This window comes from Triturus cristatus, chromosome 2_1, assembly GCF_964204655.1.
Source record: "Triturus cristatus chromosome 2_1, aTriCri1.1, whole genome shotgun sequence".
NCBI lineage: Eukaryota > Metazoa > Chordata > Amphibia > Caudata > Salamandridae > Triturus > Triturus cristatus.
The window spans coordinates 247,505,324-247,531,566 of NC_140581.1; the positions used below are offsets into that span (position 1 = coordinate 247,505,324).

The following is a 26,243-nucleotide window of genomic DNA, read 5'->3' on the forward strand; positions in this document are numbered from 1 at the left end:
TCCAAAGCCAGACAATCAATACACATCCTAACAGAGGCACACTGGATGGTTAGGCAAGAAAATACCTACTTTCTAAAAGTGGTATTTCCAAACCCAGAATGTAAAATTCACCCTCACTAAAAGATGCATCTTAACATTCTGAGTTCAGGCATATCAAACTTTATTTTTACCATCTTTTTTCCGATGGGCAGTAATGCTCATAAGATGTTATGAGAAAACTCCCTGTTCTATCCTATGGAGACAGATAAACTTACAATACAGAAAAACAAAATTGGCAGTAATTCACTATCAGGACATGCCACACACATCAGGGAATGTACCACCTTTCACATTCACTGCACCCTGCCCACAGGGGTACCTTGGGCCTACCTTAGGGGTGACTAACATGTAAGAAAAGGCGAGAATGTGGCCTAAAGGCTAGGGTTGTCGACCTTGGAGCTGGGGAACCGGGTTTGAGTCTCGGCAGGGACGCTCAACAATCTGTGATTCTGGGCATATCACTTAATCTCCCGTGCCTAACAAAAATGAATGTGTGCATCTGTAATGTAAGTAGTGCTCATGTAAAGTGCTCTGAAACCTTCAGGTCTAGTTTGCACAATATAAAACTACACACACAAAAAAAATTGTTTCGGCCTGGCACTTGCCAGGTCGACGTGGCAATACCAGACAACAATACCAGACCGCACAAAGGCACTGCAATGGCAGGCCTGAATTACATTTACAGACTGCTTATGTGGGTGGTCTGATCAGTGCTGCAGGCCCACTAGCAGCATTTGACTTTAGGCCCTGGGCACACATAGTGCACTGTGCTAGGGACTGACTAGTAAGTCAGATATGCAAACCATGGAATCACCAGTCCATAACAACAACTGAAAAAGGGAGCACTTGCACTTTGGCACTGAACAGCATTGGCAAAGTGCCTGAAGCATCTAGACCACCAAAACGAAGTCCAACACACAGCAAAAACACAGGAGGCAAAGTCAAAAATACAAACCAATGCTAATGATGCCAGGTCTAACACAAGGCATCAAAACTAACCTGAGCATAGATCTTCCAGAAGAAGAGTGCCACACAGAAATCCAGCTGAAGAACAAGAGCAAAAATCCAGGACAAAAGAATCAACAAGGGAACAGTGAAATAGATGAAAAATGGGGAAAGGAATGCACTGTGACCCATCCATCTTACAGCCAAGCTTCCATAAATATGGTCAAAGCAGAAGATGACAGCACAAGGACCAGGTTATCACCACCTTGCGAACTTCAGACAACGCTGGGAAGGAAACCATGATGGATAGGAGTAAATATAAGGCTCGCCATGACTGTGTCTTCCAAGAAACAGCATCTTTCAAGTAGGTCAATAAGGACCCCTGTTTGATATCCTTCTTCTTTTGCATGCCCTGCCTGTTGTCCTCCTGGGCCGACACTTCATGCAAGCACCTAAACATCAATTAAAGCGACCACAGAAATACTGACTTTTTAGGACCTGGGTGAACAAAGATATCATCCCACACGCTGAGGGAGAAGATCAAAGACGTTCAGTTTTACCTTCCAGGTAAGGGATGTCTAGCTCACATGCTGCTGCCTCCGGTAAGTCTCCTGTCTGATGAATCTCTTTGTTTTCCTGCACCTTGCCGAATCCCACTACATGCATCACATCAATTTTAGGAATCCCCTTACTTTTTTTAGGCTGCTTTAGTATTCCTCTTTAATTCAAAGTGTTTTGTCGGCCTGCAGTGTGCAATGGAAGGCAAGCATGGAGGGGCATAATGACCGCATTATTGCTTGAATACAGCACAATGCACAGCTGCCAGTCACAGGTTTTACTCTACTAAGTGTAATAGACTGGACAAATCTAGAAATGAGAAGAAATGAGGAACGGAAGGGAGGGAAAGTGTTTGGGTCCCTGAAGAGAGGGACAGACAGAAGCCTATTGCTGTCAGCATATTCCCTTAATGGAGTTGTGGAGCCCAATTAATAGAACAGGTTTTTATTTTGGTGCATTAAAGGTCATAAATAGCTTCACATGAGTCCCAGCAATCCACTGATGACAGCTATGATCCACAGAGTTAATGCAAGGAGATGCAACGTGTCAGACTGTCAATTCTTGACATTTCCAGCAGAACAGTCTCTCACTGCAATTCAACTCCTGAAATGTATAAGGTGCAATGTGGGTATATTGGATGCACACAATTAGTTATTAGCGTATAGGCAAGACGAGCAGGTGATGATTGAAAATGATGACAACATGCTGTCTATTTTTGTAATAAGTAGCACAATCAGTTCTTGCAGTCTGCTCCTGAGTTTTCACACGGCAGCTGCATCACCGCGTTCTTTCTATTAGCTACTCCGTGCCAGCTGTAGAAAGTCACCTTGTACAAGAAGTGAATGTCTTTAATATTTTTTAATCGGAAATTTTCCCTCACCGCATATTAGATGTTTCAAAGGCGCCTTTTAAAGCGCATGTGTCGCCTGAGGTTTAGTCATTTGCAAACACCTGCTAAGACAAACTTGATTCCGCATCACGCTTAGTTGCACTGGCGGGGCGCAGAGCCGTGCGCATGCGACTGTTTTGCGCCTACAGAGAACAAAGTCAATTCATATAATTCGATATTTCTCCAAGTTAGAGCTTCATTGTCAGACCGTACGTCTAGGAAACAGTGGTCAAAGTTCGCCATTTTCTGTTTATGAGATGAGCTGTGTAAAATAGAGCTGCGCTGTATAAAATAAGACTAGCTTGGAGAAATATAGGTTTATATGAACTGACTATACGAAACGCAGGCGTACAAAAACAGGCATCCTGCTTTCTGATGAGATAGTGGGGCACATCATGACCCCTGGAATAGTTTCTCGGGTAAGGTATTACGGAAATTAGGAAAAATAATTATTAACAAAGTTTAGTTAAGTTTAATATAGTTTCGCATATTCGAGAGGTATAAAACAATCGCTTCATTATTAGCCCGTGTTAGTATAGATGACACACATTTCCATTTCCGCCATTTCTGGGGCTGTTGCCCAAGGTCATGCTTATGCAAAGTCTAGACTAAGGGTGCATCCAACATCAATATGCAGCTCTGAGTTTCAAGCCTTCATCTGCTTGCGAAGAGCCTATATTTGATACTGCAAAGTTAATTATCATGTTTAACAAGAGACCTTCGTCCCAGCATTGGGAGGGTAAATTCCAGGTTTGGCTCCACCACCATTCATCCACCATCCTGTTGTGGCCTTAATGTTCAGAACTGGACGCTGGACCTGGCCCTTTCTGCAGTGTCACCCCAAAACCTTTTGCCTTCACCCCTCCTTTTTTTCTGAATCCATTTTTGTTGGCTTTTAGGACTGCTAACCTGTGCTAAAGTGACTGTGTTCTCTCCTTTAAGCATGGTAAAATTGGCTTCCATTCAATTGGGACATTTAATTTATTAATAAGTGCCTAGTAATGTTGTACAACATGTACCTAGGGCCTGTAAATTGAATGCTACTAGCGGACCTGCACAGCTTATTTTGCCACCCACTTAGTTTGAGCCTTTCAACCATATCTACGGCTTGCCATTGCAGCCTGTGAGTGCAGTTTTAAACTGCCATTTCTACCTGGAAATAGAAACCGTTTGCAAGGCCCAAACCTTCCTTTTAAATATCTATAATTAACCCCTAGGTACGCCATAAATAGCCCATATTGGAGGGTGAACTGTATTTGAAAAGTTGGACATGTACTTTTAAGTTTTACATGTTCTGGTAGTAAAAAACTTTCAAATTCTTTTTTAACTATTGAAAGGACTGCCTCTCCCGTAGGATAGCATTGGGTTGCCTTATCACATTTAATAAGGATAACTTTTGTTTGGGAGCAGGTGGAAATGTCATGTTTGGTACCTGAGGAATTGTAATTTGAAATCTTCTTTAATGGTAAATTTGGATTTTAAGTAACAATTCTGAAACGCTACTTTTAGAAAGTTAGCATTTTCTTGTCCAAGCCAATTGGAGCCTGCAGCCTGTTTCCTAGGTTACATTAATAGGTGTAGTTGGCAGTTGGCCTTTGTGTATTCCTCATAGATAGCCACATAATGAAGGGTCTGGGTATTGGCAGGATGGAGCATCTTGACTTGATGAGGGACAGAACTGCCACCTGTCCCACTTGCACTTCGAAGATTCAGCTTCAGCTCACACACAAACGACTTCACACTAGTCTATTGTGCATACAGAAAAACTTGGACCAGAACAGGGAGAAAGGAAATTGCAGACACTTGTATGGGGGAGAACTTCAGGAGCTTCTCCCACTTCAAAGGGGGTACCAGGTTAAAAAATAGGACATTTAGCTCCACTCTTCAGTACACTTTTGTACGTGTGGCTATTATGAAAGAAGGACTGCCCTGCTGCCAGAGGACTCTGCTGTTGCCTGAGGCCTGCCCTGCTGTCTGAGAAGGAAGAATGGACCTGCACCCTTCATTCCAGATTACCTGAGTGACTTCAAGGGCTAGTTAACTGGCCGCCTGTTCTGAGCTAAAGGGACACAACCAACTCCAGAGGCGCTTAAACTTCCCAGGTGACCTGTTCCCCTGGACCTGCAAGTGGACATGCATGAGCCCTGCTGGCTTCTGCTGGAGTGAGTTCCTTATCCTCAAGATCTGCCTCCCAGGTTTTGGACCCTTTGTGGAGCATCAGTTAAGCTCCTCCTCGATGAAAAGGAGAAATCCTTGCATTTTGGGCTCTTTGTAACCATGAATGGGCCTGTTTGTGCCAAGATCTTGCCACCCATGCAGACCTCTAACATGAAGCCCCAGTGAACCTAACTCTTTGTGTTACAGCAACCATCAGTGACAACCAGCAACATGAGATCTGCAATTTGCGCTACAGCATCCACAGCCCGTGGTGACCGTTAGCACAAAGCTCCAGCAACAACTGTGTTAGACTTGGCTTGTCCAGATGGTCTATCCCCAGACGTCTTACTTTTTGTCCTTCTGTTTCTGACCAGTTTTCTTTTGTTTTATGACTCTGGGCACTTTACCACTGCTGATCAGTGCCAAAGTGCGTATGCTCTTCCTGTAAATTGTATTTATGGAATGGGATATTTGATTTTCTGGTAAGTCCCTAGTACAGTGCATGTGTGTGCCCAGGGCCTGTAAATCAAATGCTGCTAGTGGGCCTGCAGCACTGATTGTGCCATCCACATAAGCAGCCTGTAAATGTAACTCAGACCTACCACTGCAGTGTCTGTGCTCAGTTTGGTACTGCCATGTCGACCTGACAAGTGCACCCACTTGCCAGGCCCTAACCTTCCCTTTTCTTACATGTGAGTCACCTGTTAGGTAGGCTCAAGGTACCCCTGTGGGCAGGGTGCAGTTTATGAGAAAGGTAGGACATGCCCTGATGTGTGTGTTTTCACCATTGAAAGGCTATCTGTCCTATAGGATAGAATGGGAGTTTATTTTTAACTTCTTACAAATATAACTTTCCACTGGGACAAGATGGGAAGGTAAAGTTTAGTATGCCTGGTCTCAGAATATAAAGATGCATCTTTTAGTGAGGGTGATTTTTACATTCTGTGTTTGAAAATCCCACTTTTAGAATGTAGGTATTTTCTTGCTTAGCCATCCTGTGTGCCTCTGCTAGGTTTGTGTATTTACTATCTGGCTTTGGAGTGACAGGGCCTGGGGATGTCCATTCTGTTCAGAATTCTTTACATATTACTCTATTTTTCTATTGTGCCAAGCTACTAAAGGGTTAAGCACAGATTAATTTAGTGACTTTTGTGGTTCACCCTGACAAGGATTGTGGCTGTGGCTTGAGAAGATCTCACACCCCCCTCAAACAACAACATGAGTTTTCATATTCAGAAGGGAGTAAATGATAGCTTGACTCAGACCTGTGCCCTACATGAAAAGGTGGATTTGAGGATTGTGTCATCAGTTTGGCTGTAGCCACAACCTCACCACAATTCTGAAATGAGAGGTCCGAGGCAAAAGACAGTAACATTTAGTCACTGGGTAGTAGGGAGATTGGCACGGCAGTTTTTGAGCTGAAAGAGATATTGATCATTTGAATGTGGACTTTGATAAGAAGTTAGGGTTTGACAAACATACAAACCAGTAAACAGGACAGCAGGAGAAAGTAGGTAGCGTTATTCCCCCACTCTTACACAACTGATAATATCTTTCTATAAAATGTTTATTCAAAACTACCTAAAATTATGCCTTAACATGTGCAAGTGTCAAAAACATTTCACAAAGCTTACTGGAACATTTATGTGTATACCTATGAATGAATGAGGCATTCCTTGTAAAGCACACTACTACTCAAACAGAGCTTCCTCCTGGCACTATTCCAGACAGATAACCACTCACCATAACCTACTGCTACACTGGCATTATCAGAAAAAGCAGGGAAATAAATACCTATGATATGAAATGAGCAGGCCCCTCGTCTCATCTGACCGTGAGAACAGTCAGGTTTTTAATAGTTTCCTAAAGACTGCTTACTTTTCTACTAATCTTAAGAAGCAAGGAATCTGATTTCAAGCTTTGTAATCTAACATAGTGTTGGGATGGAAAAGCGCTCTTAATTGTTAAAGAAGTGCACCCTGTTATAGTATATTCTTAAATAGTACAATCAATGATAATAATATTTCTTATTCATAAATGTTTGAATCCTGAAATAAAGAAGAGAAAAACAAAGCCAAATACATTCAAAATGAGACAGTACCCACTATTATAATTATGCCAAGGTAATATTTAATTTAATTGTAGGCAATTGTTCAATTCAAAACATACAATTTATTTGAAGAGAAGAAAGGGGGGGTTACTACCAGGAAGGATGAAGAAGGTGAAGGATTGGTGCTCATGTGAAAGGGAAAGAGTCAAAATAATTAAGAATACAATGATTTCACTATCTAAAACATCCGCTAAGGCCGAAGTCCTTAGTATTGACAGGCCTGCCCCTATTGTCATTCAAAAACGTAGTCGTTCTTATTTTTTAGTCCAATTACAGTAAGACTTCATCTGTAATCATGGTTAGGGGATGCGGGTACATAGAGTACAGGCCAAATGGGGGTGAATTCATCGACATTTCGACCCAGACGCAAAAGGGGTGAGTAATCTCCTCCGCTACGGGTCTTCCTCAGGACAGGGATAGGGGAACCTAAGTTCAAGGATGTAGCGCCCCGGCGGTAAGGTTCAATGGTGTGCCATAAATCACAATTCCGAAGTCAATTCCAAATTGGTCGCAATAAAAACGTCCAAAGGGTAGGGAGTAGATCCCCAGATAGCCGCTTTGATCTAGCGGCGAGAGACTATCAAGAGTGAAGATTATTATTACGAAATTCCACCATTCGTGTGAGTTATGCCTTCAATTAATCAAGGCACGTCCGTAACCGCTCTGTTGTGCAACTGTATGGCAGGACGAGTGAATCGGCTTGTAAATAAATACGGACAGAACTGGGGTGTGACGTGCACGCAATAGCCGGTCGTGCGTCACACGAATGGTGGAATTTCATAGTAATAATCTTCACTCTTGATAGTCTCTCGCCGCTAGATCAAAACATTTTATTTTATTTTTCAAATCTCAATGCGTAATCAATTCATGTCCAATCGTAATTCAAGTTTTCATCTATGTTCAACATATGCCTATCCAGGCCTAACAACACCTGGGGATTCACCCCTCCCTATAGCATGACATTCATTCTGTTGAAAAACCCAAAGCATTTCGGACATTGTATGCCCTTTGTCAGGGGTAACTTCAATGAAACAGATAATACATAAATTACCTGTACATCCTACTCGTAATTTTGGTGTTCTTAAAATATGCTTAACTTTGTGGTTACAATCTGACCCACATTTCTACATAACCTGTAAATGAACAGAAAACATATAATTATACACTATACATTCATCATGAAGAAAGTGAATTACATCCATTGTACCCCTAATGAGATTCTCACTTTTGAGAAGCCCGTCCTTAAGGATATCAACCTCATTACACCTAGGACTCCCTTTGACAACCTACCGGCAAGAGAAAGAACAGCCATTACGCATCTCAACAACTACCCCAGCATTATCATCAAACCTTCAGATAAAGGCGGTGCCACCGACTTCCTGAATACTGACAACTATGACATTGAGTGCTAGAGAGAACTGGCTAATACCAAATACTACAATAAGCTGGACACAGACCCCACCGAGTCCTTGGCCGAGAAAATAAGAATTATGGTCAATTAAGCAGTTACCGATGGCTGGATTATGAAGAATAATGCAGATTTTTGGGTGAAAGCCACACCCCACAATCCCATAATTCTACATACTTCCTAAAATTCATAAAAATGTGCAACCTCCACCGGGAAGACCCATTGTGTCTGGCATTGGCTCCCTTTTTGAACCCAAAAGTAGGCCTGGGCATAGTTCGCTGCGTTTTTCTACTCGGAACTCTGCGAAGTTGCAAAAAAACTCCACGGAGTTCTGCTGGTGGCGGAGTGCAGTGAGAACTGCAGTTCACACTGATATTCCTGCCACTCGAGTAGAAATTCTACCTGAGCTGCAGCTCGCAATCGTGATCTTACCATTTGCAATCGCGAGCGGGGAACAGACTCTGCTTCACTACGTAAAGTGGAGTTTTCTGACTTCCGCGAGCTCCGCGGAGCGCGTAGTGCAGAAACTCCGCAAACTACGCGAACGGAGCGAAGTTCACCGGCCAGGGCTACCCATAAGCCAATTCTGCAATCAATTCCTACAACTACTGGTGTGGAGCACCTCATTACTTCTCAAGGACACTAAAGAGACACTTTGCCACATTGACAATCTCGCCAATCAAAATGAGATTTCCTTCCTCGTCACTCTCTTTTTTTTTTATTGAGCAAGATTCAGCACAGAAAATACATGGATACATATTCAATCAAGAAAGTCTTGTTATACAATCAAGTGCACAATACAGCCAGCAAATCAGGGGGGGGAAAAGTCATTAAGCCTCTGATTTAAGTACCATTGAGAAATCGGAGCCCATATCTGGGTCCCAAGAAGTCTAGATTTATTGCCTCTAAAACTGTATATTGAAAGCTCCTGTTTATATATTGCTAAAAAGCGGCTAAGCCACATCTGAAAGGTAGGTGGTTCAGGATCCTTCCATCGAGCCGAAAGAGTAATTCGGAAGATAGCAGTGTTAAATGGTAGCGGCAGTTTCAGTCGGTATCCTTTCAAGTATTTGCCCGGCGGTAATCGCCTCTCATACCACTCGATAATTTACCAATAAAAGAGGCAGGCGCCGGAGACTGGAAGGCAGGAAACAAGGTTTTATTCCGTCGGAGCAGAACACATCAGATCAGACAGCAAGGTATCGTCACGAGGTGCTCTAACTGCATCTCTGAGACCTGGTCTCTTATACACTGGTTTATTGCTTTATTACACATAGTACATTCTTGAGATTCCCTTGATGTGCGGGGGAATATCCCCTGAAGCCCCGGTTCAGATCCGTTTCCACACATAGATACAGTAGAAGTTCCCACCCCATCCACAGTAGGAGATGGCTATCGCGCAGCAGGGAATTCCGCTAATTCCCGGGGGTGTGTGCAACCGGCCGGGTCTCAGGGGGTAGGGGCTTTGATCTACTGTAATCCCTTTGATGTGGGGTGTTTCCCTTACAGTAGGGGCAATAAACTGCATCCGCAGGGCTAGGTGATGGCCTGGGACCAGTTCGGACAAGGGGGCGCAGAGGAAGGGGGGTTATCAAAGGAGAGGCATGACCATGTATGGGATGTCGGTCGGATGTGGTTCCGTAGCAGGGTCGCGCAGAAGGAGAGGGTTTATGGCCTGTATGAGAGAGCGGGGGTGGCCGGCGCGCGGGGGATGCTCGCAGCGCCGGGGGAAAGCGCTGGCGATCGAGAGTGAGCGGGGAGAGAGAGTGGGGTGTCTAAAATGGCGGCCGTGCATTTGCTATGCGTGGCGCTGGGGAGAGGCAAGATGGCGCAGATAATGTTCAGTTTGCAAGCTAAATTTCCACAGTCCTCCCTTTTAACATATCTCGCCAGCTTGTCCGGCCAATATTCACCTTTGTTAGCCTTTCAGTTACAGTATCGTCAATGTTCGTCATACATTTAAAGATACAGAGTCTTAAGGGTAGGCAGGAGTAATCTGACACATTTGTACATTGTCTCATACAGTTTGATAAAGTGGGCGAGGAGGAAGTACATTCAAAGTTGCAGTATAGTCGTGTACATGGCTGGTGTTGTATGAATGTTACTATACAAAGTTACATTTTCTTAACTTCTCAGTGTACAGTCGGAAGTGATTGATGCAACATCATGAAGAAGATAGTTAATATAATAAGGTGGTTGGGAGAGGATTTTCACTTTAAAGACTTGGCTCTTCTCTCAGCCTCGCTAGGTCTCCCTCTCCTGCCCCTGGACCTCTGTGGTACGTTCCCCTCTTCTAGCGCCGGGACACCTCCCTGTGAGGTAGCTGTTCGCGCTCTATAAATCACATTATTATTATTATTATTATTATGGGTCCTTCTTTCCAGTGTCCTTGTTTTATAAAGAGCTATCACTGGTAAGCTCTCATTGTTGTCCTTCTTTCGTTGGCACTGTTGAGCACCGGCGGTGGAGCTAAGGTCCAGCTCAAATCCGATTTCTCACGTGGCAGGGTGTGATCACTCACTGTTCTTTGATCACAGTCCTGTTCCTTAACACAGTTCACCACAGGCACTTTGAGACAGGGTGCCGGCCTTTTGTTCCTCGGTAGTAGGTCAAAGTCATAGTCCAAATGAAAGAGGAAGAGAGAATGGGGTGGCGTGGGATCGGATCAAAAATGCGGACCAAGGAGAGCAGAATCTTTCAGCACTGGGCCCATCAATCGGGCCCGACGGGTTGAGACTTCAGGCACGCTGGTCAGTGAGCAGGGGCCTCGATGTAGCCCTTCGCGCTTATCGTTCTGATAATGGTGTCTCGTCTCACACCCTTTTTGCTTCGTCGCTTCCCCCTTGGTCGATGTCATAGATGCTTTATGATCCGCAGCCAGACTGTGCGTCACGTCCGACCCCTCTCTTCCGATGGCTGCGGGTTATCCTTGAATAGGTTATAAGAAACGAAAGTCTTAGGGATTTTGGCAGGGAAGACATTCACATACTTCATTCTCTCTCCCAACCACTGAGTAGTTGCGGAAATGCTCTTGTCTGTTACTATATGATTGGTGTCTATTAACTCTGATGTTAAGGTGCGTGTTACTAATCTATTAATTACTGCTGTGGTGCAGGGCTCTGTGGGTGTCCCTGTCCATCGTCTGGCCTTCTAGGTGTCAGTTTCTGCGCCCTATAATACAAGGTTTGGTAATACCCGTAAGTGCGAGGTGCTACGGTCATGCGTTCACGAGTATCCTTTTCATACAGTAGGTGACCCTTTATCAGTTTAAAACAGGGCCATCAGCTGTTTCGTTCGGGACACTCTGAGACGGCTAGTATAGGGCTGGAGTTATCTTTGGGAGAACAGGGTGCTTTAGACATTCTATTTCGGGCTAATTGGTCAGGGGTAATTCTGGGCGGTGGAGATGGTGTCCCTTAAGAACAAAAACCACTGACATATAGTCCCCGTGTTGAGGGTCAGATTGGGAGACATCAGTCGTCTTACCTGTCCTTTCCTTCTCAGCCGATTAGGCTTAACGTTTGTAAAAAGGAGAGGTAGTAACGTGGTAAAGTATGGTCGTTTTTGTTTCTGTCAATTTGTTCGAACACCACTGTGTTCAGGCCAATTATACACTTACCAAAGAGGTGTATGTCGTTAATTTATTCAAGAAGAAAAGAGGGCAAGAAAGAGCCTTTTGCGAGGGAGGGGGAGAGAGAGTGAGAGAGAGAGAGAGAGAGAGAGAGAGAGAGAGAGAGAGAGAGAGAGGGGGAGGGAGAGAGAGAGAGAGAGAGAGAGAGAGAGAGAGACGTGTGCATCAAGTAGGCTATTTTGGCATACATACGACACAAAACGAGAGAGAGAGAGAGATGGGTAAGATAATAGGCCACTTGGTGCACACACAACATGGAGTAGCATGGGTCTGTTCCATGTAAGAAAACACAAGCGGGGAAAAGACATAAATTTGGTGACCACGTACACACAAATGCCGGATAGGGTGTGACAGTACATGCATCAAGACGGAGACTCAGGGCTGCGTCGAGCACGGGGACCTCTCCTTTCCTGTCCTCTATTCCTATGCATGCTGCGTACCTTTAGCATTTTGTAGTTTATCTTATGGGTTGTCTGACCCTTTATTCTCCTCCCTTTGATCGGTGGACGAGCACCTCAATCATACGATGACGCTCTCTTCAAGTGACCCGAACACGAAATGCATACACATTCATATCGTATAATCGTAGTACACACGCACAATCATATCATACAGTTTTTCATGTTCCCAATGGTGGTCTGTAATTTTACGCACTATCTCACAACGTTTGTCTATGTTTTCCCTGATATTGAACTTGGTTCGGTCCATGTCCACTCCACTCTTCAGTCGGAACTTCGTCGTGACCTATAGAGGGGAAAATAAGAGGGGAGGGGAGGGGAGGGGAGGGGAGGTGCAGTATTCAAAATACCCCAGCGCGCGCAGACACGAAAAGTTCTACCTACCATGTACCAGGCTAGCCGCAGGGGTGGGTAATACCACGGACCTATTATTCTTTAGTTCGAGGCAAAGATGCTCTAGTTCATTCATCTCCTAAATTCGCGTTCCCTGGTCGTGCATGTATTTCTCAATTGGTCGTGTATTATGGTGCAGGATACCATACCTTGCGTGTGACATATACCTTAAGTTATAGTTCATTATTGATTTGACAATTCTTGGAAAAAGGGCAGGCGTGATGGGTACAAATTCCGTTAAACAAAAAGATTTTTAGGCAAATTGTGTCTGTATTATCTGTATGCTTTCGCTTAGGAGTAACAATCATTTATTTAAAAGAAAAACCTTCAACAACCTAGATGATTAGTCATGACACTGATTTCGTAATTCCTTTTTAAGAAGCCCTTTATTTAAAACAATGTCAGTATGGAAGTACAGGCCTACAGCCGCCATAGACCGGCCACGGTGTGAGAGGCGTCGAGCAACATGAGCAACACTGGATTAACATAAAAATCGGTTCCCCCCTTTTTCCCACCATCATGTGTGAAAGCATCGCATACATATATATATATCTCTTTTTTAACACAAATGTCACGTGACTGGAACGCCACAAGGAGTTGTAGGCCACTCCTACATCAGCGCCATCTTGGGGCGGGGTCGGGTCAGTGCACAGTCTAAGTCTTTCCATGAATTAGCTGTTGAACCAGAATTCCTTTTGGTAGTTCGAGAACTTTCGTTAGCGTCAACTTTGCGTCAGCATGGCGTCACTGCAACCCTGTAGCAATGCCACGGTTTGTTCTTAGGGCGGGGCAGCAGGCGGGTTCTTCCGCCGACGCTTTACTGTCTCACTGCACCAAGCGGAGGCAAGGTGGCTGCCGCCCGGGGGCCTAAAGAGCAATGGTGGTGGTTTTGTCCTTATCGGAAGTCCGCAGGAGTCGAATGTCAAATGACTTCAACCAATTCTGCAAGGCTGAGGGGAGCGTTCTGTCAAGGGTGGGGCCCATGCCCTAGCAAACAAGCTTTCGAGTCCAGAATAGTCTCACGGTGGGACAGGCCTGGAACCGGAGGGGTCAACCGCCGGAGTTCAAGGGCAGCAGTAGCAGCAGCTCTTCGGTACAGTCACCGGAGAGGAGCCAGCAGCAGTAACAGCGGCAGTCCGGATGGTACTGCCACCGGGGTGATTCCAGTAGCAGTGACGACAGCAGTTTGGATGGTATCACCACCGGGGTGATTCCAGTAGCAGTGACGACAGCAGTTTGGATGGTATCACCACCGGGGTGGGTCCCCGATTACCTTGCTGCGGGGGCCCACTCCTCACGTCGGGTGCTAGCGGCAGTCCTGGTGAACCCGGTGCTTGGGTGGTTGCCTGGCGGCCGCGTGCAGGGGTGCCGGCTCAGCCGAACGGCGAATGAAGTGGCAGGGCGCAACTCAGCTGGCTGACGTGTGAAAGATGCGGTTTGGGGTGCCCTCATCTGCTGGCGAGCCTCCACCTGGGGAGGTGGGGGAGGCCCGTCCGCGTCGCCTCCCCCCGCCAGGGCACCCTCCGTTATTGAAGGAAGAAGTGACTGGGAAGATCCGCACAGCGTGCCAGGGTGAAATTCAGCAGGCCGATGAAAAAGATGGCTGGGTGCAGCTTAGCTGGTCGGCGAGTTAAAGACGGTTGGGGTGCCCGGCGAGCCTCCACCTGGGGAGGTGGGGGAGGCCCGTCCGCGTCGCCTCCCCCCGCCAGGGCACCAGCCCTCATTAAAGAAAGAAGAAGAGAAAGCGGAAAGGCCCGCACAGCGTGGCGGGCTCCGCCTTGGTGTTGCCAGAACTTCGGCGCTTCGTATAGCCTCCGGCCTATTCGCACAATCGCCCGCCACTGATGTCAAGGGATTTTTGCATGGCTTTTATAGCCCAAAGTCAACTAAGAGGGACCGCCCAAAACAGGCCAATGTTGCGATTTCGAGGAAGGAGAGGCGAGGACGGTGTCACGTGGACGTTAAGGCTTTGGGATGGAGGTTGCAGCAGACTGTCATGTAAATAGTTGTTTTAAAACGTGTTTTAACCTGTTTACCCTGTTCGTGTGTTTGTTATATCCTATAAGTTATTAAAATGTTATAACTACATTACTTCGTTGGAGTGTTTGTACATATTTGTAGTTTGATGACGAGCACAAGGAGGTTACTGTGCAATCGGAAAAATAACATAGCCCAATTGAGCGCGATCTAGCCCTAGTTTGGTGACGTCGATGGTGGGTGTCAGCAGGCTTCCGTTTGTGCGGGATTTTGTCATGCTTATTGGGCGGGGTGGGCAGTAGGGCAGACATGTTTAGGTAGTGAGAGTAATGGAGTCGGGCTACCTCGCGGTCGTCTCGACCGTGAGCTTGACTCCTTCCCTTGGTTTCATATGTCCCACAAAGGGCTAACTCCTAGCGTTATTTTAGTTTTTGTAAGGTCAAAAAGGATCCTACCAGTGCCTTTACTATCTTGTCGATTCCTGTTCGTTCATCCTTAGTTAATCGATTCATTCTGGTGGACTCTTTCTTTCCTATCTCATGGTCGTCTAGCGTTGTAGTCGACGTTGGGTTCGGCACAAGAGGCTCAGCCGGCGCGGAGGCCGTGAGGGCCGAGGCCCCTGTACTGCTTTCGCTCGTGTTCGGGGGTTGTGGGTGTTGCACTATTGATTGGGAGGGTGCATACGGAGGGGGCATGTAAATGATCGGGGGACCTAACAGTAATTCGTCATTCGTTCGCTGCTTGGAGGACAACTCAGGGTAGAGCAGAGAAGGGGTCCTAACAGCGTACTGGCCTGAGGTTTCGGGCTCCTGTCTTAGTTTAGTTTCCCTTCTCTCCTTTATGTCTTCTTCTAACTTTCTAGCGGCAAGGTGAGCTGCCTTTCGTAATTCCTTTTCTGCTTTTACTTCTTCCCTCTTTTTCCCTTGCATCGCTTCTTTGCGCCACATGCCAATACTGTCAAGCATAGTAGGCGTCGTCTTATTGCTACGCAGAGCTACTTCTAGCGCTTCTATCTTGCGGTCGTCGAAGGATCCCATCAGTGGCCACTGACTCTCGGGGTCCTTCTTTGTATATTTATGCCATAGCTTGGTATAAGCTACGGCGACTAGTCCATATTTAGTGAACATGTCCTTATTAGGGGTGCCTTCCAGTGGAGCCGGGTGGTTCACCTCTAATAAGCGGTCCGGGCAGAACCAACTACCAATCAGTGGGGAGAAGATAGGCATGACGGGTTTCAACGGGGACAAAAGTCAGCACTACCTATCTTTTCACTGCTTGCAAAGACTAGACAGAATATCTCTATTCTTCGTTATTTGCAAGCAGAGAATACCTCCAAAGAACCAATATCGAACAACTAGTGTTCGGACAATCAATCAATCAATCAATCAATGGGAGATAAAAATAGGCATGACGGGTTTCAACGGGGACAAAAGTCAGCATTACCTACCCTTCACTATTTGCAAAGACTAGACAGAATATTCCTATTCTACGTTATTTGCAAACAGAGAATATCTCAAAAAGCACTATTCTCCAAAACAATCAATGTTCGGACAATCAATCAATGGGGAGATAAAGATAGGCACGACGGGTTTCAACGGGGACAAAAGTCTGCGTTACCTACCCTTCACTATCTGCAAAGGGAGAGAGAGAGAGTATTTCTACTCCTCCCCGTTTGTAGACAGCGAATATCTCAAAAAAGAACAATCAATGAGCACAATCAATGAGCAATACTAGTATTTCAAAAAGCGTCAAACAATCAATCAATTATTTCTCAATTTGTCGTGTATCACGACCTTACCCGGACCGCGTGGACAGTTTCTCGTCTTCCGCCTCCAGCGCCCGATCGTCCTCTACTCTCCGTATTTGCCGCGGCACTCCTGATGGTTCCCAGTCAGGACCGTAGATCACTCGAGAGAGGTCTGCTCGGAACCAGTGAAGTTCGGATGATCGGCTGCCAGACGAGGGTCTATTGGGCAGGAGCTCTACCGATCGTTGCAGTCGTTCACTCTGTCGTCGGGACCTCTCCCACTGGATCCACGTGTCGCTGATGGGCCCCACGTTTGGGACGCCAATTGTTAAATGGTAGCGGCAGTTTCAGTCGGTATCCTTTCAAGTATTTGCCCGGCGGTAATCGCCTCTCATACCACTCGATAATTTACCAATAAAAGAGGCAGGCGCCGGAGACTGGAAGGCAGGAAACAAGGTTTTATTCCGTCGGAGCAGAACACATCAGATCAGACAGCAAGGTATCGTCACGAGGTGCTCTAACTGCATCTCTGAGACCTGGTCTCTTATACACTGGTTTATTGCTTTATTACACATAGTACATTCTTGAGATTCCCTTGATGTGCGGGGGAATATCCCCTGAAGCCCCGGTTCAGATCCGTTCCCACACATAGATACAGTAGAAGTTCCCACCCCATCCACAGTAGGAGATGGCTATCGCGCAGCAGGGAATTCCGCTAATTCCCGGGGGTGTGTGCAACCGGCCGGGTCTCAGGGGGTAGGGGCTTTGATCTACTGTAATCCCTTTGATGTGGGGTGTTTCCCTTACAGTAGGGGCAATAAACTGCATCCGCAGGGCTAGGTGATGGCCTGGGACCAGTTCGGACAAGGGGGCGCAGAGGAAGGGGGGTTATCAAAGGAGAGGCATGACCATGTATGGGATGTCGGTCGGATGTGGTTCCGTAGCAGGGTCGCGCAGAAGGAGAGGGTTTATGGCCTGTATGAGAGAGCGGGGGTGGCCGGCGCGCGGGGGATGCTCGCAGCGCCGGGGGAAAGTGCTGGCGATCGAGAGTGAGCGGGGAGAGAGAGTGGGGTGCCTAAAATGGCGGCCGTGCATTTGCTATGCGTGGCGCTGGGGAGAGGCAAGATGGCGCAGATAATGTTCAGTTTGCAAGCTAAATTTCCACAGCAGTGCCCAAGAAAAGTACCCGTTGTTCTTCGATGCTATGGCCGAGAGAATCATCATGACCCATTAAGTACAGAGTTACTGATTCTCGGATGTCACGTCCAAATACCTCGGCCCAAAATCCCATAATTGCAGTCTTTAATACAGCTAGTTTAGAACAATCCGCGAGCATGTGTATTAAATTTGCTTGAGGTTGGCTGCATCTAGGGCAGTAATCATTAGCCCGGAAGCCCCAAGAAAATAACTTTGCAGGGGTAAAATAAAGGTTATAAAGAACTTTGTAGTATTGAGCTTTGAGGTTCGAGGCAATAAAAAGTTTAGAAGAAAGGGCCAAACAAAGATCGATATCAATGTTTGGATTAGATAACCTTGTAGCCCAGGCCTGCTCAACCCGCTCTAGATCGTCGGCAGTGTTTTGGATAAGCAGTTGGTAGAAAGTACCGATTCTAGAAGAGCGTTTTCCAATAATAGAAAAAAGATTAATATTATCCAGTTTAATTCTAGGGGTACAATTGCGAATACTTGTAAGAACCTGAAGGTATTTCAAGAAGTCCGTGTTGGGAATAGAATATTTCTGTTGCAGCCATCCAAATGACGAAATGGTTTCCTGGCCAAGAAAGTCATCCACTGTATTAATGCCCAAGGATTCCCACCTCCGAGACGTGGAGTCGTTAAGAGTAATAGAGATAATGGCACTGCGCCATAAGGGGGTATATTTTGTAAATTTTGGGATATCTAGATATTTAGATACTGATTTCCATACCTTCCAGGCATCTGTAAATATCTTTAACTTAATTTTTTTATAATATGAAGGTTCGACCTGCCTTAAAAATAGGCCTTGGCATTTAGTCCCAAGACTCAGCTCATAAATAGATGGGATATAAGATTCCGTAGTGAGTGGAGTAGTTGTTTTACAACTCAGTAAAGGGCCCATCTGATGTAGTAGAGTTGCCCACAAGTAAAATGTTAAACTGGGGATAGCTAGCCCACCCCTCTCCTGGGGTAGAGTCAGAAATGGTAAGGCTCTTCTAATTTTTCCAAAACTCCACATAAACTTAGACATGGAGGAATCAATGATCTTGAGAAAACTACCTCCTGGCAAAATCGGAATTGCTCGAAACAGATAGAGTATCCTTGGAAAGATATTCATTTTTAGATAGTTAGCCCTACCAATTATAGAGAGATGTAAATTATCTACTCTCCTAAGGTCAGTCTTTATTTTATTAATCAAGGGCGCGTAGTTAATATGGTCAATTTGCCCTATATCAGCAGACAGGCAGACACCTAGATAAGTAGCTTGCTTCACTTTAAGGGGACTATCCCAAGCCGTGTTACTCGTACAAAGAATCATAGTTTTATCCCTGTTAAGGGAATAGCCTGAAAAGGAGCCAAAGGACTGAGTAATTAATTCAATTTCCTGGACTGCATCAGCAGGGTTTGTTGTTAAAACAGCCAAGTCATCGGCATATGCCAAAACTTTCGTTGAGTACACACCAATATCCACTGGTCGGATACGGGGAGAAGAAAGCAATTTTACAATTAAGGGCTACCCATAAGCCAATTCTGCAATCAATTCCTACAACTACTGGTGTGGAGCACCTCATTACTTCTCAAGGACACTAAAGAGACACTTTGCCACATTGACAATCTCCCCAATCAAAATGAGATTTCCTTCCTCGTCACTCTCAATGTGGAGGCACTGTACACCAACATTCCTCAGGACACCACCATCAGGGTCATTGACGATATCCTTAGAACAAGGACGACAGCCACACCTGTGCAGTTCATCATGGAGTGCGCCAGTATAGCCCTTAAAAACTATTTTTTCCAATGTACGAACCAACAATACCACCAGATACACAGAACATCCATGGGCAGCACTTTTGCGTCAAGTCTGGCATGCCTCAATATGGCGGACTTCGAATCCTCACAAGTGTTAACCAACACCAACCCCTGCCTGACAGATATAATCAAATGGAAGTGCTACGTCGATAATATTCTTATATTCTGGGCAGACACGGAGAAAAGATGTGAGGAATTCCATCTTTGAATCAACACCAAAGACCCATATCTCAAGTTTACCCTCTCCAAATCCAACAAGGAGCTCCCCTTTTTGGACCTTCTAATCTCCCTTGATCAGGGAACCCTTAAAACTAAGACATACAAAAAACCAACTGACTGCAATAGTCTCCTTCCCTTCAATAGCCACCATCTCGAGGCACTCCAAGAGAATCTACCATATGGACAATTCTTGAGACTAAGAAGGAACTGCAGCAACACAAGTGATTATGATGTACAAGCTGACGCCCTCAGCAACAATATCCATAACAAGAGCTACCCCAAGAAAGTTATCAGAAACACAAGGAAGAGAACCTGCAACAACCACGCAAAGCCCTCCTGGAGACCACCACAAGAAGACACCATGACCTGTGTGACAACTTTCACCCCTACATCTAATCAAGTGAAGAACAGCATTCTCAAATATTGTAACATTGTCATCAAAGGGGAACTCCAGTTAAAACGTCCCAGGTTTGCCTTCAAAAGAACCTAGAATCTCAAAGACATGCTGATCCATATCGGACCACAGTTAAGCCAAGCATTGTAAATGCAATAGGTCTCGCATTTGTTGGAGTTGGAGCTATTGGCATTGTAAATGGCAATGTTTATTACTATTGCAATAGGTCTTGTATTTGTTGCAGTTATTGGCATTGTAAATAGCAATGCTTTTACTTATGTGTTATGGAGTGTATGTGGTGGGTTGTGGAATTATGTAGGTTGGATTGGACTAGTTGTGTAATTGTGTGGCGTGGAATTGTGTGGTGATGGATGGATGGCTGGATGGATGAATGAATGAGTGGATGGATGGGTGAATGGATGGCTGGATGGATGGGTGGATGGCTGGAAGGATGAATGGATGCATGGACCAGTTATTAGGATAGGCGGGTAGGCTGATAGATGCTTAGAATAGGTGCAGGGACACATGTATGTATGGATGTTTGGATGGATGGATTGATGGTGCAGTGCTGAGAATATGCAGGTGGGCTGATAGATTCTTAGGATAGGTGCAGGGATAGATGTATGTATGGGTGGATGGATGAGAGTGCTTAGGATAGGCGGGTGGACAGATGGGTGCTTAAGATTGGTGCCGGGGTGGGTGGATGGACGGACGGAAGATACAGCAACACTTGATAATTATTCATTATTTTTCACAAAGGGAGCTTTTAAGTCGAGGCAATGGTTTAATGTCCATTCGTGGTTTTTGGCATATATAAGGCATATACATATAACTGTCAGACAATGCCAGTGCCGCTCGAATAGTCCCTGTCGACAGTTTATCGAAATCATATAATGGTGCGCTCCACCCTAACCTACCTTTAAAACATTGTAACTACGATCAAGTGACCTCAGAACTTAGCTCAATAGAGAAGCTCTTGCTTGGTAGTAACAAATGCAACAGATTTCTAAGTGCTCCATGGCACAAGGGCGCAGGGCTCTCAGTCTCATCAGAGGAGGTGTTGTGCAGCTCCCAGGCGAGCTAACAACGGAGGACCACCTCTTTCCTTACAGGACGCCTCCACAAATGTTGGAAGAGCCTGCTGCAGCGCAGTGACCACCTTGGTTTTCACTGAGAAGAATCACAGATCCACCCACTCCCCTGACACGCACACCCCACGCTTTCAAACCTGCCATTCACGAATTGGGCCCACACAGTATTATGGTCGGGGGTCCAAGGCTGCATTAACCCCCAAGAGCAGGTTTAAAACGAGTATTTCTTGTCAAAGTCGAAACGCTACCTACAGCCACATTCAGATCGTTATAATTGTCTGCTTCTACTTTTTTAAAGCACCCACCACCAGCCAGAAATATTTTGGCGCTGCGAGTACATGGCGCAGGTGAACTTAGATGGAGTGGACAGGCATGGCAGCTTATTTACCATGTTCAATATTATATATTAAAAACTCACAAAGCCATCACTTGCGCTTTTGCTCTACGATTAATAAATTTAAAATACATAAACACATTTTGTTTCTGTGCCCAGCTGTATGCTCTGTCCGTGTGCAATGGATGTTATACTTTGCATCAGGGCACACAGTGCGCTCGAGTGTAACATGAGGTTTATTTCGGCATTTCTCTTGTCACAGGTACTCAGCAAGCGCTGCGCTTTTTCCGTCACGATCTATACAAGTAAGATGGCAGCTATAGCGCCTTAGAAGTAGGTGGTGAGCGCACTCGTTTTTAAAGTGTACTGAAATTATTTAGCGTTATGCGTGCACTTTGCCTTATGCTTGCGGGGCATGTGTAGTAAATGAAAGTATTGGCCTAGTGCAGAAATTACTAGGACTGCAATGTGCACTGCTATGAAATACTTTAAATCGTTTAATACAATTTCCATATGCAATTCTCAAAAATCATATGCATTCTTTCAATATACATTTCAATGTTTTATACAATAAGCATCATCAATGAGTATGTACACAAATACACATTTATTAGACAACAATTTGGAACAAAAAAAGCTTTTTAAACACCCAATGCATTTCGGGACGTCTTAGTCCCTTCGTCAGGGGTAAGCTGTAGGAAAAAAAGGGGAGAATTTCAGAATCTGCGTGTTGCTAGACCGCAAAGTTTTATTAGAGCTCTGGTGGAAAGTGCTCCCCACACCAAAGTGACTAGTGTGGCCCAAAAAGGAGGTATACGATACCTTTAAAGATTTGTTCAAGTTTCTGAGGTTCACATGTTCAATCTCTACAGAAACAGTGTAAAATGAAATAAAGAAAACTAATTCCGCGTATTATGCAAGGTTCTATTTAAAAGCATTGAAATCAAACTTCGTACCTGCTATATATCTGTGTTGTTATGCATTCTTTTCACTATGGTGATCGTGATCTATAAAGCTGACGAGAAATAAGTATTAACTGAAGATAATGGACGATGATAAGCGGTGACTATAGACCGCATAACTAAAGACCGTGGCTCACCTATTAAGGATCGTGCATGTTGAAACCAAATGACGTTAAGAAGACTCGAAATGAAGTTGGTGACGACCGAAGCCCGTAGGCGTCTGAAAATAAAGAAATAACGCCCAGTTATCTCAAATCTAGGGTAATTCTGGTGCCAGTGAGTACGAAAATTTAGATTGAAGTGCAGTGAGCTTACCAAGCCAAGTGGTCGAGTAAACTGCGTCTGTGTCCGTTAACGCTCTCGATCGAGAGTGTGCTTCCTGGTTTGTTTAAACCGAAATTCCGTGCGTAGCGACGTGCTCAATAAACACTAAAAGAGGACTAGGGTGTAGTCGGCTCGAAGGAACCGGCGTTGATAATCGGACTTTACATTAATGAATATAATGGAAAAAGTGTCAAGAGATAATCAAAAAGCGGATTATCAAAATACCCGGAATGCATCCAATAAATAATAAAGAGATATCGGTGAAAATAAAAATAAAGCCTTCCTAATATTGTTCTAAAAAGGATCCCCTATGTCGATTTGGTCGTGTAAATAAAGATGTATGAATACAAAATATTCGAAAATAATATTCGTGCTTTGCTAGAAAGATTACTGAAACTAGAAGAATGAGATGTATGATGCTAGTTAATCCGTTCTAAGTATATTCAAAGCTAAATCTTCTGTGTGTTTATTTGATTTAATGAAGATGGTATGTCTAGTAGACTGATATGAAAAATTTCTGGCTTTTGTGAGGAGCATCATTGCATCAAAATATCAAAATACAACATATGTTATCACATAATCATATTTCCAAAAACATTCTACAACGTGAAAATTCTGTGATTCTATCTGTGAAAATAATATGAATTGTTCATGCTGTTGTCAATCAATTTATTAATAAATGTGAAATATAAAGTGTGAATATGGTGCTAGTGTGGATTCAATGCATTTTGATTGTGTCGTTTAAGATGAGTTGGGATCCCTGTGTGGAGTCAATGTCTCAATTATTTAGAGAAAGCAAGCCATCTCAAACTTATCGTTAAGTCCGTTTGGATTAAGAGTTTTAAGTTTTTTGATCCAAAATGCTTCCCTTTGTAATAAATACTTTGAGTTGTCACAGTCTAGAAACTTAGGTACTTCTTCGATAATTTGAAATTTCAGTTGGGCAATTTGATGCCGTGCTTCCTCCCAGTGTGTTGCAATGCTTGAGGTGGTACTTTTAGTGCGTATTTTGCTTTTATGTTCGCTCATCTCATCTGACCGAGAGAACAGTCAGGTTTTTAATAGTTTCCTAAAGACTGCTTAATTTTCTACTAATTTTAAGAAGCAAGGAATCTGATTTCAAGCTTTGTAATCTAACATAGTGTTGGGATGGAAAAGCGCTCTTAATTGTTAAAGAAGTGCACCCTGTTATAGTATATTCTTAAATAGTACAATCAATGATAATAATATTTCTTATTCATAAATGTTTGAATCCTGAAATAAAGAAGAGAAAAACAAAGCCAAATACATTCAAAATGAGACAGTACCCACTATTATAATTATACCAAGGTAATATTTAATTTAATTGTAGGCAATTGTTCAATTCAAAACATACAATTTATTTGAAGAGAAGAAAGGGGGGGTTACTACCAGGAAGGATGAAGAAGGTGAAGGATTGGTGCTCATGTGAAAGGGAAAGAGTCAAAGTAATTAATAATACAATGATTTCACTATCTAAAACATCCGCTAAGGCCGAAGTCCTTAGGATTGACAGGCCTGCCCCTATTGTCATTCAAAAACGTAGTCGTTCTTATTTTTAGTCCAATTACAGTAAGACTTCATCTGTAATCATCGTTAGGGGATGCAGGTACATAGAGTACAGGCCAAATGGGGGTGAATTCATCGACATTTCGACCCAGACGCAAAAGGGGTGAGTAATCTCCTCCGCTACGGGTCTTCCTCAGGACAGGGATAGGGGAACCTAAGTTCAAGGATGTAGTGCCCCGGCGGTAAGGTGGGAAACCCTTCAATGGTGTGCCATAAATCACAATTCCGAAGTCAATTCCAAATTGGTCGCAATGAAAACGTCCAAAGGGTAGGGAGTAGATCCCCAGATAGCCGCTTTGATCTAGCGGCGAGAGACTATCAAGAGTGAAGATTATTATTACGAAATTCCACCATTCGTGTGAGTTATGCCTTGTATTAATCAAGGCACGTCCGTAACCGCTCCGTTGTGCAACTGTATGGCAGGACAAGTGAATCGGCTTGTAAATAAATACGGACAGAACCGGGCCGTGACGTGCACGCAATAGCCGGTCGTGCGTCACACGAATGGTGGAATTTCATAATAATAATCTTCACTCCTGATAGTCTCTCGCCGCTAGATCAAAACATTTTATTTTATTTTTCAAATCTCAATGCGTAATCAATTCATGTCCAATCGTAATTCAAGTTTTCATCTATGTTCAACATATGCCTATCCAGGCCTAACAACACCTGGGGATTCACCCCTCCCTATAGCATGACATTCATTCTGTTGAAAAACCCAAAGCATTTCGGACATTGTATGCTCTTTGTCAGGGATAACTTCAAGGAAACAGATAATACATAAATTACCCGTACATCCTACTCGTAATTTTGGTGTTCTTAAAATATGCTTAACTTTGTGGTTACAATCTGACCCACATTTCCACATAACCTGTAAATGAACAGAAAACATATAATTATACACTATACATTCATCATGAAGAAAGTGAATTACATCCATTGTACCCCTAATGAGATTCTCCCTTTTGAGAAGCCCGTCCTTAAGGATATCAACCTCATTACACCTAGGACACCCTTTGACAACCTACCAGCAAGAGAAAGAAGAGCCATTACGGATCTCAACAACTACCCCAGCATTATCATCAAACCTTCAGATAAAGGCGGTGCCACCGTCTTCCTGAATACTGACAACTATGACATTGAGTGCTAGAGACAACTGGCTAATACCAAATACTACAATAAGCTGGACACAGACCCCACCGAGTCCTTGGCCAAGAAAATAAGAATTACTGATGGCTGGATTATGAAGAATAATGCAGATTTTTGGGTGAAAGCCACACCCCACAATCCCATAATTCTACATACTTCCTAAAATTCATAAAAATGTGCAACCTCCACCAGGAAGACCCATTGTGTCTGGCATTGGCTCCCTTTTTGAACCCATAAGTAGGCCTGGGCATAGTTCTCTGCGTTTTTCTACGCGGAACTCTGCGAAGTTGCAAAAAAACTCCACGGAGTTCTGCTGGTGGCGGAGTGCAGTGAGAACTGCAGTTCACACTGGTATTCCTGCCACTCGAGTAGAAATTCTACCTGAGCTGCAGCTCGCAATCATGATCTTACCATTTGCAATCGCGAGCGGGGAACAGACTCTGCTTCACTACGTAAAGTGGAGTTTTCTGACTTCCGCGAGCTCCGCGGAGCGCGTAGTGCAGAAACTCCGCAAACTACGCGAACGGAGCGAAGTTCACCGGCCAGGGCTACCCATAAGCCAATTCTGCAATCAATTCCTACAACTACTGGTGTGGAGCACCTCATTACTTCTCAAGGACACTAAAGAGACACTTTGCCACATTGACAATCTCCCCAATCAAAATGAGATTTCCTTCCTCGTCACTCTCAATGTGGAGGCACTGTACACCAACATTCCTCAGGACACCACCATCAGGGTCATTGACGATATCCTTAGAACAAGGACGACAGCCACACCTGTGCAGTTCATTATGGAGTGCACCAGTATAGCCCTTAAAAACTATTTTTTCCAATGTACGAACCAACAATACCACCAGATACACAG

The 26,243-nt window shown here is 44.5% G+C and overlaps 1 protein-coding gene across 1 annotated transcript in view; it reads right to left on the reverse strand.

Annotated features, from left to right (window-relative positions):
* The window catches only part of ADAMTS12 (ADAM metallopeptidase with thrombospondin type 1 motif 12), a 4,274,824-nt gene that overhangs the window by 301,112 nt on the left and 3,947,469 nt on the right, over positions 1-26,243 (reverse strand). The window lies entirely within an intron of this gene.